Source organism: Grampus griseus, assembly GCF_964374135.1.
Source record: "Grampus griseus genome assembly, chromosome: 21".
NCBI classification, from domain to species: Eukaryota; Metazoa; Chordata; class Mammalia; order Artiodactyla; family Delphinidae; genus Grampus; species Grampus griseus.
The window spans coordinates 11,333,808-11,347,020 of NC_139015.1; the positions used below are offsets into that span (position 1 = coordinate 11,333,808).

The following is a 13,213-nucleotide window of genomic DNA, read 5'->3' on the forward strand; positions in this document are numbered from 1 at the left end:
ACCCAAAAACACACCCTGCGTTCTCTACACAACATTTTTTTAAAGACGTCAAGCAAAATAATGAGTCTTTACCTCGTTCTATTATCTTGGATCATGAGAGGACACACAAGCCTGTTTACGAAGCAGATACATCTCCACCTGGTGCGCTGGTAAACTCTTTACACCTACAACATTGGAGCGGAGGAATAACGAACTCAGAGAAGCTTCTGAGCTGGTGAACGGCTCGCCCTCCTGTTACGTCCTCCCTCTTCACTCTTTCCGGGTTCATTTACTGCCCGGGCACCTCCCACCTCCCCCGGCGGCCTCCCCGGGGACTTCTGACTCCCTGAGAATCTGTCCGTGATTTCCAAACACCTTTAGCGACACCTGGTATCTTAACAGAAACTCTAGACTCTTCTGTCCTAGAAGGAGATGTCATCCAGGCCTACTTAGGATTAAGCAGACTTCGTTCCTCCTAGGGATCAAATGCCCCCGACTCTTGACAATGCTGAATTATAAAACAAATCGTGGCTGCCTTAGCCCAGAAGTAACACTAAAGAAAAATGACAGGATTACAAATGTGCCCGTTGTCTCTCTTCCTCAGAAGGTGCATGTGTAAAGTTCAGGTTCTGGAGGCGAAGGAGGGATCCCGCCAGAGTAGCCACTGTCCTCGCTTCCCCAGGAATGACAAGGTCCGAGGCTATGCGGCTCCTGACGGCCTAAACCTTACGCCTGTGCCCCTCACTGCAAAGGCTTCCCAACTATTCAGGCCTCTGTTCTCACGTTTGCAAGAGAGAGATGATAATACTTGACCCAAATAAGGCAAAAGACGCTCTTCTCTGTACTCTGTGTGTTCTTTCAAGGTGGGGTTTAGGAGCAAACACTGGGTTCACCTGAGCTCCATGCCACAAAAATCAAGGGATGACCCTATCCTGGGCTAAGAGAATGCTATTTCTTAAGAAAAAAATAATAACATTAAGCTTGAAAAAAATAAGATGAAGCAGAAATTCAACACTTACTGTAAGAATGAAGAAAGGGAAAGGAATCCCAGAAAAAGCCTTATTTTTTTTATTTTTTTTATTTTTTGGTATGCGGGCCTCTCACTGCTGTGGCCTCTCCCATTGCGGAGCACAGGCTCCGGACGCGCAGGCTCAGCAGCCATGGCTCACGGGCCCAGCCGCTCTGCGGCATGTGGGATCTTCCCGGACCAGGGCACGAACCTGTGTCCCCTGCATCGGCAGGCGGACTCTCAACCACTGCGCCACCAGGGAAGCCCAAGCCTTATGTTTTTTAACATTATGATTCATCTCATTTAAAGTCTTCAGAAGAGCCAAGAATAAGAACCAGTAGGAAGAACAGAGGAGGAGAGGAAAGTGACCCTCCTCATGGATCATCAGGGCCGTGTCAGAAGCAACGCACCCACCTCAGGCAATTATGCCCCAATGGAAGAGGCCGGCCAGCGCACGAGGAACGAGGACCTTCTCGGTGACAGGCTGTCATGAGAGCGCATGGCTGGTGACACCTGTTTGCTGATGGGACAGGAAGCAGAAATTTCACCTTCCCAAAGCCCCAAACAGCACAGGCCTGGAGACAGATATTTTGGAATAGAGCTATTTTCGATCTGGACACTTTTCAGACACTAAATTTAGCCAGCTTCAATTCTTTTTAAAAATGCTATCCCATTAAACCTTTGAAACAGGAAATCTACACTTATTATAAAGTTGGAACACAAGGTTCTCTGGTCAGCAAGCCCAGGAGGGACTGGGCGCCCAGCAACAAAATGCCACTGCAGGCGCATCTGGGAAGATTGAAGATGCAAACCGACAGAGGCCTTGAAAATCCAACACTGAAAATGTGTGGTATTTTTTAAATAATAACCCACTTGATAAGTTTTTTAAAAAGTGATGTTTTCACTTGCCTTTTTGTTACCATTCACTAGTGGTTCTCATTCTCAAATGCTTACCGACCCCTTCACCAATTTCTTGTTTTTTTCCCCATCCACTTTTATGCACACTTGAAAAACCTTTGCATATAAAGGAATTAGCCTGTTTTTCAGGATGAGAAGGACCGCGCTCCAGGCTCACCATGCAGCCTTACTTGGGTGGGCAAAGAGAAGCTCCCACGAGCTCTGGTCGAATCTACTGACCCTTTCCTTTGCTGCTCTTTGCTTGTTTTCCTTTGTTGCCCTTACAAAGCCCTACCTGTGGCACAGTCGGCTGCCCTTTTCCCTGTACTTGGCGAGGTGGCAGCAAAATGAGCCTCGTATTCAACACTGGCAGGAGGCTCTGGTCACCAGCAGGTTCAAGGTTCATGGAATGTTCATACCCACTGTATGGGGGTGTCACCACAGAAATCCCTGGAATCTACAATCATGACCTCATTTGGAAAACAGGTCTTTTTCACCTGTGATGAAATTAAGAACTTTGACATGAGGAAAAAATCCTGGATTATCTGAGTGGGCCCTGGGTCCAATGACTAGTATCCTTAGGAGAGAGATTCGAGGTGGACAGAACGGGAGACACAGACGCAGAGGAGATGGCCCGTGAAGACAGGGCAGAGATGGGAGTGATGGGACCACAAGCCAAGGGAGCCAGGTCAGGCACCAGAAGCTGGAAGAGGCAGGAAGGATCTTTTCCTGGGCCCTCTGGAGGGAACGCAGCTCTGGAATGCCTTGATTTTGGGCTTCTCTTGTTTCCTGTAGTTTTAAGCCCCTGAGTTTGTGGTAATTTGTTATAGCAGCCCTAATACACTAGATACATCCATTAACCCAGTAATTCTGTTTCTAGGAATTTACTAGAGAAAAGTTACACTTTCAGAAAACATCAAAAAAGACATTAATCACAGCTCGGTTCTTTGTGACCACCTAGAGGGGTGGGATAGGGAGGGTGGGAGGGAGGGAGACGCAAGAGGGAAGAGATGGGAACATATGTATATGTATAAGTGATTCACTTTGTTATAAAGCAGAAACTAACACACCATTGTAAAGCAATTATACTCCAATAAAGATGTTACAAAAATAATAATAATCACAGATTAATGGCCAAAAATTTTTGCAAGCAACTTAAACATTCAGCAATAGGGGAATGGCTGAATAACACTGCATACTGGAATATTATACTTCAATTAAAATCAAACTGTCAAAGAATATTTTGAAAATTTGGGCAAGTTCTCAGAAAAGAATATAAAGTGAAAAAAAAAAAAAAAAAACCCAGGACAGTTCCCAGTTTGGGTTTAAAGAATAAGAAGACACAACTGGTCATGGAATTATTGGTCCTTCTAGGTCATGGAATTATTGGTGACTTCCAAGTCATTAATTTGTGCTTCTCTATAATTTCTAAATATTTAGCAGATTAGATGACCAGAAAAAAAAGAAAAGAAAAATGTATGAAAGCAGCCCAAGCAGCCCCCAATTCACCACAGCTATGACAGAACAAAATATATCACAGGAGAGAAGAGTCTCCAAAAGTGGAATAAATATAACAAAGAGAAGATCTGGTAGCCAAGGAAATGCGTTACCGAGTCTGACAGTAAAGCACTGACCTCCGGGTTTTGCCTATTTTTGTTTCCCAGAAAAACACTGAATGCTTTCCAAAGCCTATCCTAACCCTAGAACAGAGAAAACCTGTAAAGGATGCGACGGCGGCTCAGACGCAGAGCCAAGGAATGGGCTGTGCGCATTGCCCACAATTAATAACCTGAGTCGTCTCTGGGGACACTGCTAGATGTCTGACACCGTGGACCTTGATTTTACCCAATGTCCCTATGTGGGTGTCTCTTTTAAATACATAAGCATGTTGTAGCATGACACGAGATACTACATCTCACCTTCCTCCCAGTTTGGACTCCAGTGCTCTACTGGGGAAAGGCCAGGCAAGGGTTTCCCCTTTGGGTCACGGGATAAGACTGCATATGTCTGCCTGGCCCACTGCCACCCCCAACCCCGGTGCCCCGCACGCCTCAGGCTGAAACGGAGCAGCCCCGGGATGCTTCACCTCTCAGAGCAAGGCAGGGACGAAGCGCTGAGGGATGGCCGGGGGACGCTTCCACACCCCTGCCGTGGGGCTCCTACCTTCCTGAAGCTTCTTCAGCCTCCCCTCAGCCGAGAGCTCGTCCAGGTCCTGCCAGTGGGGTCTGTCGTGCTAAAGTTAGCGGGACTTTGTTTCTGGGACTTGAGAACCCTGACACGTGAATTCCATCAGACGGTGGCCGTATTGACAACTGATCAAAGGTGGACTAGTTACAGCGGGTCTAGTGGGTCAGCAGAAGGTGTTTCTCTGTCCTATTCGCTTTACAACAGCTCTGCAATCCTTTACTGCACAGATGCATAAAGATTCCTTTAAGACATTATTAGATTACAGAAGTGTTATGTTGTGCCCCAGGCAATTTATAAATTCACAATAGCCGTGTAATAGACACTATGGGTAGATACCCAGACAGCCATCCCCCTCCTGATTTCTAAGGGAAATCAGCTTTTCCCCAGGGGTCACCCTCGTCTGCATGGCCTCAGGGGCACCAGGCACAGCCTGAGGGGCGGCCTAAGATGAACCTAAACCCAGACAATGATTCCATCCTTCTCGCCGTAACCGGTGAGGCATGACGGGATAGGAGGTAAAGACTTCTGGAGACGTTCTAGGGAAGGTCTCTTCACTCCATAAATGAAACAAGGGAGGCTTCCCAAAACAGTCAGCTGATCACAAACCCTTTCCTCTTCTTTCCCGCCTCCCTTGAGGTGCGTATAGCACATGACAGAGGCCAAGGAAACAGGAGCAGAAGTGGTGCATGTGCTCCCAGGCCACGCCCACGTGGTCCCCCAGCTCTTCCCTCTACTGATTGGATGAGGATGATGGTGGCAGAGCCACCAGACAGAAAGAGCCTGGTTACAGGGTGACCATTTGGGGGACCAAGAAAACCTGTCCTGACTTGACGTGAGAAGCCAACTTGTGCCACGTTACCCCACAAGTGCTTCCGAGGGTCTTTGATACAGCAACTATCAGACCCCACAGAGGGACGCGCCCTCGACCTATGGGGAGCGCAGGCACGGGCCGTGCGAGGGCCCCAATGCCAAGCCTCCCAGGCCAGCTGCTCAGGGAACGGCACGGAGGGAGCAGCAAGGTTGGGCCTCAAGAGGGGACTCAGTCACGCGGGCGGCAGGTGTTGGGTGGTGCTGGGTGGCGCAGACTGCTCTGGGACGAGGCCTGGATCCCGAGCAAGGTGCTGATGCCACTGGGTGACAACCCCCTCCCCACCCACCCCACCCCCCACCAGCTGCTGGGTCCTTCCAGACTTCCTGCTGTGTCCCCCGCACAGCAGCTTCAGGGAAGAGACAAGGGTGCTGTGCGTGCTGTTTGGTAACCTGGTTCCTTCACCTAATGGGATACGGACACCCCTCTGTAGTATTAAACATTTAATCTTCATCTTTTTAATGGCTGTGTATTTTTTTACGATGCTATATCATAATGAATTTATCCAATCTCCAGTTATTGCTATTTTCCAATATTTTACTGTGGAACAAAACTGGAGTGAACATCTGTTTAGCTGATTTCCTGTAAATTCATGATTATTCCCTTAGGATACGTTCCCAGAAGTGAAATTGCTGGGACTAGTTATATGCAAAAGAAGATTTTTTTTTTTTTTTTTAATGGAGTGCCTGCTGTGACTTTTAATAAAATACCACTGGAGAAACAAGCAAGTGGATGAATTGAAGACTAAGAATTACTGTTTGGTTGCTTTAAAGAGCTGCATAACCCATCTCTCACAACAAAAATCAAACTTTGAACCTAACCATAGTAATAATCTAGACGATTATGTTGTAGATGCGGGAATGCTATACAACGGTCACAGTGGAAGCTTGACGGTACAACATTCGACTGTTGATGAAAACGTCTAAATTATCTATAATATGGATTCATGATTAAGTTTTTAATAGAATCAGAAAACAGATATTCAGAAATGTATTTAGAAACTCTCAAAATATTACAAAGAATGTCAGAAAATGGAAATTATTTTTAAACAGCCAAAAGTTTCATAAAACAAGCAAATCCATTGACGTGCGTGTGAGGTGTCCTGTCTTGGTGAGACTCATGCAACTTGGAGAAGCAAGAGGTAAAGCCCGCCCGTAACTGAGGAACCTTTCTCGAGTGTGCGAAGGGTCCGCTGCTTATGGATCTACGTATCCATTCGAACATGTATTGAGTGATACGATCTAAAATGCTATGGTGGGAATTGTGAGGTTGCCAAATCTGTCCGTTCCCTGTTTCTCCTGGCAGGAGGAGGAACAAGGTCTCCCCAGGAATGTCCCTAAGGCCCAGGGACCCCAGTGGATGAGCAGTGGCATCCAGGGTCTGGGAACACGCAGTTCGAGGTCTGAGAGGATAAATAGGAGGAAAATGGAGAAAAGAAAAACCAGTGCTGGTGAGGGAGAGTCTTCCCCACCAAGCAAGGGCAGTGGTGAGTCTGGTAAACACCACGGGGAACAGTGTGCCCTTCACGCGCCTGTCCATTCACAGCAGCACACAGGCAGGCCCGGGGCTGAGAAGGGCAGGCTGTCCTCCTGAAGGGCAAGACAAGCCGGGGGCTCCCCTTGGGGCGCGTGAGGGTCACCCCCATCGCAAGCGCACAGGGAAGGCACTGGGCCTTCCGATGGCATCAGGAGGAGCTGCTGAAATAGCTCCTGCGCCCCCGGGGGCTGGAGCTCTGCTCCCCGCCAGGCGGGGTGGATGGCGTGGAAGCGGGGACAGCAGCGACGATGCGTCTGCTCCAGGGGCCTTGTCTTAGGCTGAGACACTTGATTTACATGAAAGCACAGTGGGAAATAAGATACATGTGACCTGAGAGATCTGAGTTTTCCCCGAGACACACAACTCGATCCCACATATAAATGCTAAACTGAAGTAGACCAGGGGGAGATCCAGAGCTCAGAGCCCGTCTCCCGAATCCCCAGTTTCCCATCTGGTCACGGAGGGAACGCAGAAATACGAGGAAAAGGTCACTGCACCTCTTACGGGTTGCCTGCGTATGTTTTGCTTTCCTCCAAAGTCTACTGTAATCATGAAAAACACTTCTGTGTTTGTATAACTGATGTATATGATCTAACCCAACCCCTCTATACAAAGTCAACCACGAGAGCATCTTTCACGATTCAGCACTTGGGAAAATCTTTTCTTCACTGTAAAGCGTGTATGCGACGTCCACCCCACAAGGGAACCAAGCGAGGGCCTGTGTCTTCTGGTCTGTTGAGTTGGCTTCCAGGAAACTCCGACTCAAAATTGAGGCCCAGGGCTTCCCTGGTGGCACAGTGGTTGAGAGTCCGCCTGCCGATGCAGGGGACGCGGGTTCGTGCCCCAGTCTGGGAGGATCCTATCCTACATGCTGCGGAGTGGCTGGGCCCGTGAGCCATGGCCACTGGGCCTGTGCGTCTGGAGCCTGTGCTCCGCAACGGGAGAGGCCACAGCAGTGAGAGGCCCGCGTACCGCAAAAAAAAAAAAAAAAAAATTGAGGCCCAGAGGACTATGTTAACCCTTGTGGTTACCACACTTGTTTGCTCTGATTGCCTGTTTCTACTTTATTTCATTTCTTGGACCTTGTCCTTTTGTCAGTGAGTCAAAAAACTTTTTGGAAAGAGGTGGCAAAACAGATATAAAAGAAAGTAAAAGAAGACTGGAAATAGTAAATACCTAAGTGTTATGGGGATTTGGAGAGTGGCTTCATTACGTCCAATGCAGGATGGCCCAAACTGGGCCCCAATTTCATTTCTTCATGATCAAAATAGTGGACACATGTTGGGCATTTACTATGTACGCTGTTCTAACTGCCTTACTCTCATCAATTCATTTAATCCTCCTGACAACACTACCCTGTTAATATTGGATCCGTCCCTCCTTTAGTGATGAAGGCCAAAAATATAATGAGGGCAAATAAACGGCCGGTGCCACGCAGCCCCCCAGGCTGCCTGACTCCAGAACCCTCACCCTCACTCCTAATCACTACCTACGTGGCCAGTGTAAAAAGCTGCTGGCTGGCATCGTACAACACTAGTAGGACACATTTCCATTAGGCACAGGAGGATGATTTTACGTTGCTTGGCCTAAGACGTGTACTCCGTGGGTGCTAGGAGATCATTTCAATATTTTTTTCTTTTGTGCAGAGTACGGCACATGTTTTTAAAGATAACGACCACTTAGGTTTACAAAGTTACTTTTTAACAAATTTTGCTACAATTTTATGCAAGGGCTGGTTTCAAGTACTTGTTCCTTTTTAACAAAAATTACTTTTTTTTTTCCTGTGGATACACACAAAAAGGCATACCAGACAAGTGTCACCGGATGATGGATAAATGTCACCCCGCAATGAGAGCTTTAAAGAGGAAATTTTTCGGGAAACTAAAAACCTTTACATCCCGTTGGGTGGTCAGGACAGAAACCCACGGCAATGACAGTTTCAAGCCCTACCTGACGCTGGACCTCAGTGACGTCGTAGGACCAAGTGCGTCCGTCCATGGCCCTGCTGTCCACCCGTGGCCCGGCCCTGCCATCCTGGGTACTGGCTTCCCAGGATGGACAGGCCACCCCGCCCCAGGCTGCATGTGAGGGACCTACATCCTTTTAGATTTACCTCCTAAAGCTCTCCATTCTCGGCTGAGAGGAAACGCCGTGCTCTTCCCGGAGGGGGGATGGGGTCCTGACCTCCTTACGCAGCCAGGAGCCCGCCCCCAAACAGCCACACCCTAGAAGTGGGCTAGGCAGTCTCTCCGAAGAGAGCAGCGTGCAGGTATCCTGCAGGGCCAGGCAGCGTAGACCACAGAAGCCGTCTGCAGTCAGCCTGGTAAGTTCAGCTCCTTGGAGACCCCCCAAGACAGACGATGGTGCAAGAGCAAAGGTCAGGAGAAACTAACCGGGGACATTTCCCAGGAGATGCGTTCTCTCAAGACGAGCCGCAACTGAAGCTCCTTGCGGGAATGTCGGAACCTCCAGGAATGGGAGGCGCCCTTCCGGACTGAGGGTGAGGGCCCTCGAGGGCCCCGGAGCTAATGCCTGACGAGGCTTTTCACAGCGGGTGCGGCCAGGGCAGAGGCCCCGCCGAGAAAGGGACAACTGATCTTACACGCGGACGCCACTGCCTTGGCCCAGGAGGTTAACACCGGCTCCAAACCCGCTGTTTGTCACCGGTGTTAAGCCCTGGAAAGGAAGGGTGCTGTAAAGGTAAAGGCTCTCCTAACGGCAGATGCAGTATTTAGGGGGGAATCTGCACCCCCCAACCATACCCGTCGACGCCAAAGCCCACATGCTTAGCTCCCCGTAAACGAGAGTGTCTGCCATGAATAAACTGGAAGCTACCGTGCTCAGTCTTTCTGACACACATGCCCAGAAGACAACGACACCTACTTTAAAAGCTGGCGATCTGCTGGAAATATGGTTCCATGATAAAAACAACTTGTATGTAAAGCTGTGGTTGATCAGAATGATTTTTAACTGCAGAGAATGCTTTGCCCGCTAACTTCCTGTTGGGTGGCCCATAATTCTTTTATAACCAACATGCTGCCAATGTTTTAAATATGACTCCCATCTGGCCAAAATGATGAATCATAGTTATTTTTATTGTATCCAGTGAATGACCATGGCATATCCATTCCAAAGGTCAATAAATAATACATTTAATTAATTTCCCTTTAAAATCTATGATCAAAGTGTATATTACTCAACTCCTTGAGTGACTGAGAAATCATGAAGTTTTTCCTCAAATATAAAAGAATTACAGCATTTCTTCAGTTTCATCATGTAGGCACACGATGGAAGACACTCTGCTAAAAACACAGATAACAAATCCTCTAACAAGCTTTAAAATGTTAGAATTTAGTTTCAGAATTGGTTGGCTTCTGGGTATCCGAAATCTAACGTGATTTAAATTGTGCAAAGTGCTTTTTCACTTTTAGTATTTAATGTGAAATTTCCACCAATTTCAAAAATGAAGTAGACAAAAATAGGAGAAGCAATAGACTGCCATAGGAGGACACATTTATGTCACTGGGGAGAAATCATGCAAAGCAATCTGAATTCTATAGAAATAAGATATATTGTTATTAATTCGCCTACAACACAAGAAACCTAAGGCACAAACACATTGGTGAATAAGCACACGTTTACTTCTATCTCCAGCCACTTTGGATAGTTATACTGTAAGTGGAAGGAAAGGGAATAAATGATTACCAACATGGGAAGTCAAATAGGACAGAATGCATATAGAAAACATCTTTGTGGTGAGAAAACTTCAATTCCTTCAACACTTTGGATTATTTATGTAGAATTCATTTTGCGCTTTAACCTAAAATGTAATCTGCAGATATGACATGATAGATCGCTAGGGTAAGTCATCCAATGCTTATCGATTTCTTAACCAAGAACAGAGGAAATTAGGGACAGGAGGGCACGAGGGGGCAGGAGGGGCTCGCAGACACAAAGCAGGCCTCCCTTGATGGGGGATCACAGAGGAGAAACCCCCCCATTGATGGAACTCCTGACCTGGGACGGGACTCGAGAGTGCTGGTGGGAAGGGGCTGCGAGCTTCAGGACAGGACTATTTCTTTTTACTGTTTTCATTCACTGGGTCCATACCTCTCCCAGCCCAGATGTGCCTGAGCAGAGAGTGTTCCCCACAGCCTGCTGGTCCTGCTTCCAGATGTGGGGTATAAAATATTCTAATTTGTTCCCTTCCAAGCAATGAGAAAGTCACACCATCTAAAAGGAAGTGGTACACACACTCTACAATTACTATCAGAGCTAAATCTGTGAGTCACCCAGCCACCTGCACAAGACAATTTGGCTACTGGAAAATCCTGATTAATGACATTTTTTTTTAAACACCAGAGTAACAGCTTGACCTGCCAAGAATTACCATTTTTTTCATAATTTCACCATTTTTTGCCTTGGTTACCTATTACCTTTTGCGGAGAATGTAAAGGAAGTAAAATGAAAATGGTGTTGTAACGCACATTAACCTCAAATCCAAATGTTGTTCCTTCCAAGGTGTCGGGGGAGGGGAGATGGCTCTGTGGTGTCGGCTTTGAAACAGAGAAAGAGTCCTTTTGGACGAGGCTGTGGGCTCTCTCAGGCCATGCTGAGATGCCAGGGGGGTTTCTAATAACTAATACAATCGATTCTCATCTGCAAGCAGGAGTCCTCCTTAAGTCATAGATCACCAGGCCCGCGAGTTCCAATCAGACACACTGTCCAAGAGGACACACGAGCTGGTTACCGTGAGCAAAGCCCCAAGACCCCCGGCGCTGAGGCCCCTGGGGAAAGTCCTAGGCTGAAGTCCTCCTCAGATGGCAGAATAAGCAGGTGCGCTTTACATTTCCGGCTCCAAAACCACCCACAGCCCGTGCTGGCAGAATTAATCACAGGAAGGACTCGCTGCCGATCGCTTTATTTTTGATCGATCCGAGCCAGCCGCGCCGGCAAGTCCCGAATTCCGAATCCGGAGCCCGGCCGAGTCGCCATTCACCGGGGAAGCGACACCCAGGCGGCCGGACCACGTTCCGGCGAAGCGCGGACGCCGGAGAAGCAGCTCCCGAGTTTCCGACGCAGGTCGCCCCCCGGAGCTGGTTCTCGCCGCTCTCCGCCGGCGAACCCGCGGGCCCCCACCCCACCCCCGACTCTTCGCCCAGCCCCCGCCGGGTCCCGTCCACTCTGCTCCGCGTCTCTCGGCGCCGCACGCGGGAGCCGGGGGCCGGGCGCCGGGCACCCAGCTGGCCCGCCAGGCGGCCCCCGTGCCTGCCGCTCCCGCCCCTCGCCGCCCAGGCTGTAATAATGACAGCCTCCTTATTTCTCCTGCTACCGTTAGCGAGCGAGCCCAGAACGGCAACAGCCGCTGCCGGGGGAGGCTTGGTTACAGAATCCTGCGCCGGGTAGCGGCTCGCTTAGCAACCGCCCCGAAAAAGCCCCCGCGCTCCGCTCCCACTCGTAGAGCCGGAGGCCGCCCTCCCGACGCGCTCCTCCAGCCACCCCCGGGCGCCGCGCCCCGGCGCCAGTGACCCCTCCCGTCACCCGGCCGCGCGCCCCCTGCGCCCCCCGCGCGGAGCCCGGGCTCCCGGCGCCTTCCACGCGTTCCCAGGGGCGGTCGGCGTCCTGCGCCGGGCGGGGGGAGGGGGCGCAGTTTGCTTCCTGCCGCCCCCATCCCCTCGCGGTGCCCAGCCGGAGCCCGGCGCGCAGCCCCTCGCCGGCCGGCGCTTCCTCCCGGGTCTCCGCGGGTCCCCCAGCTTGCCGGGCCGAGCGGAGAATGTCACCCCTCCGCGACGCCCCGCTCTGCGCCCGCTCCCGCGCGCCCTGCAGCTCAGGGTGAGGGGACCCAGTACACAGGCTGCCCCGGGGTCCCCGCCCCTCACCCAGCCGCCCTCGCGGGGCCCCAGCGGTCCGTCCCGCCGGGCAGCCTTCTCCCCCGCAACCCCCGACGGTTCTCGCGCCCCTAGCCCAGTCCCCGCGCGGCTCCGGTCCCGGTGGCTCGCACCTTCCTCAGCGTAGACATCCTCGGGTGCTCCAGTTCAGCAGGTGAGGGGCGACATGGCCCGTCCGCCCGTCAGTTCGCCAGCCCGCGCGTCCCCTCCACTGCCGCCGCTCCAACCCGCTGGAGCCCAGCGCACGGTCGGTCCTCACGGCCGGCGCCTGCGCACTGGGCGCCCGGGGAGGCACCGGCGCACGGGGGGGCGGCCGGCGCGCGGCAGCATCTGGAGAGGGGCCGGGCCCGCGCCTGGGGGAGCGCCAGGCCTCTGCGCCGCGACCCCGGCCCGCGCTTGCGGCCCGGCCGCCTGGCGCGCCTCGCGCGCACGGCCCGGGGAGCGCGCGCACCGCCCGCCCAGCCAACTGTTGCGCGGGGAGCGGCGGTTCACGCGGGGACGGCGGGGGACAGGAGGCGCCCGAGTGGCTCCCGGGGCCAGCGGCCTCACCGCTGCACGCGGAGCAGGTGCTCCCGGCGCTGGAAAGTCAGCCCGCGCGTCCGACATGCACCCCGACACCTGGCACAGCGCGGCCCGCTAGGGAGCGGTAGGGGAGACACGCGGGCGCATCGTGCGAGGGATTCGTGGACGCGGTAAAGTCTCCCCATACCCGGGACGCTCACGCGGCACAGAGGACGCGGAGAGATGTGTATCCTACATGTTGGCAAGGGTATCGATGGGCTGCCCCTCCTGCTACCTAAACCGAGCCTCCACCTTTCCATGCGCGCTCCTCCCCGTAGAGAAACATGC

General features: G+C 51.4%; 1 protein-coding gene across 1 annotated transcript in view; it reads right to left on the reverse strand.

Moving 5' to 3' along the window:
- Window positions 1-12,601, reverse strand: part of DLGAP2 (DLG associated protein 2) — a gene marked incomplete at its 3' end in the record, with an annotated part of 702,831 nt that extends 690,230 nt beyond the window's left edge. The window contains exon 1 of the mRNA XM_082680415.1: window positions 12,478-12,601. The remainder of the gene's footprint in view (window positions 1-12,477) is intronic.
- Window positions 12,602-13,213: the final 612 nt, after the last annotated feature.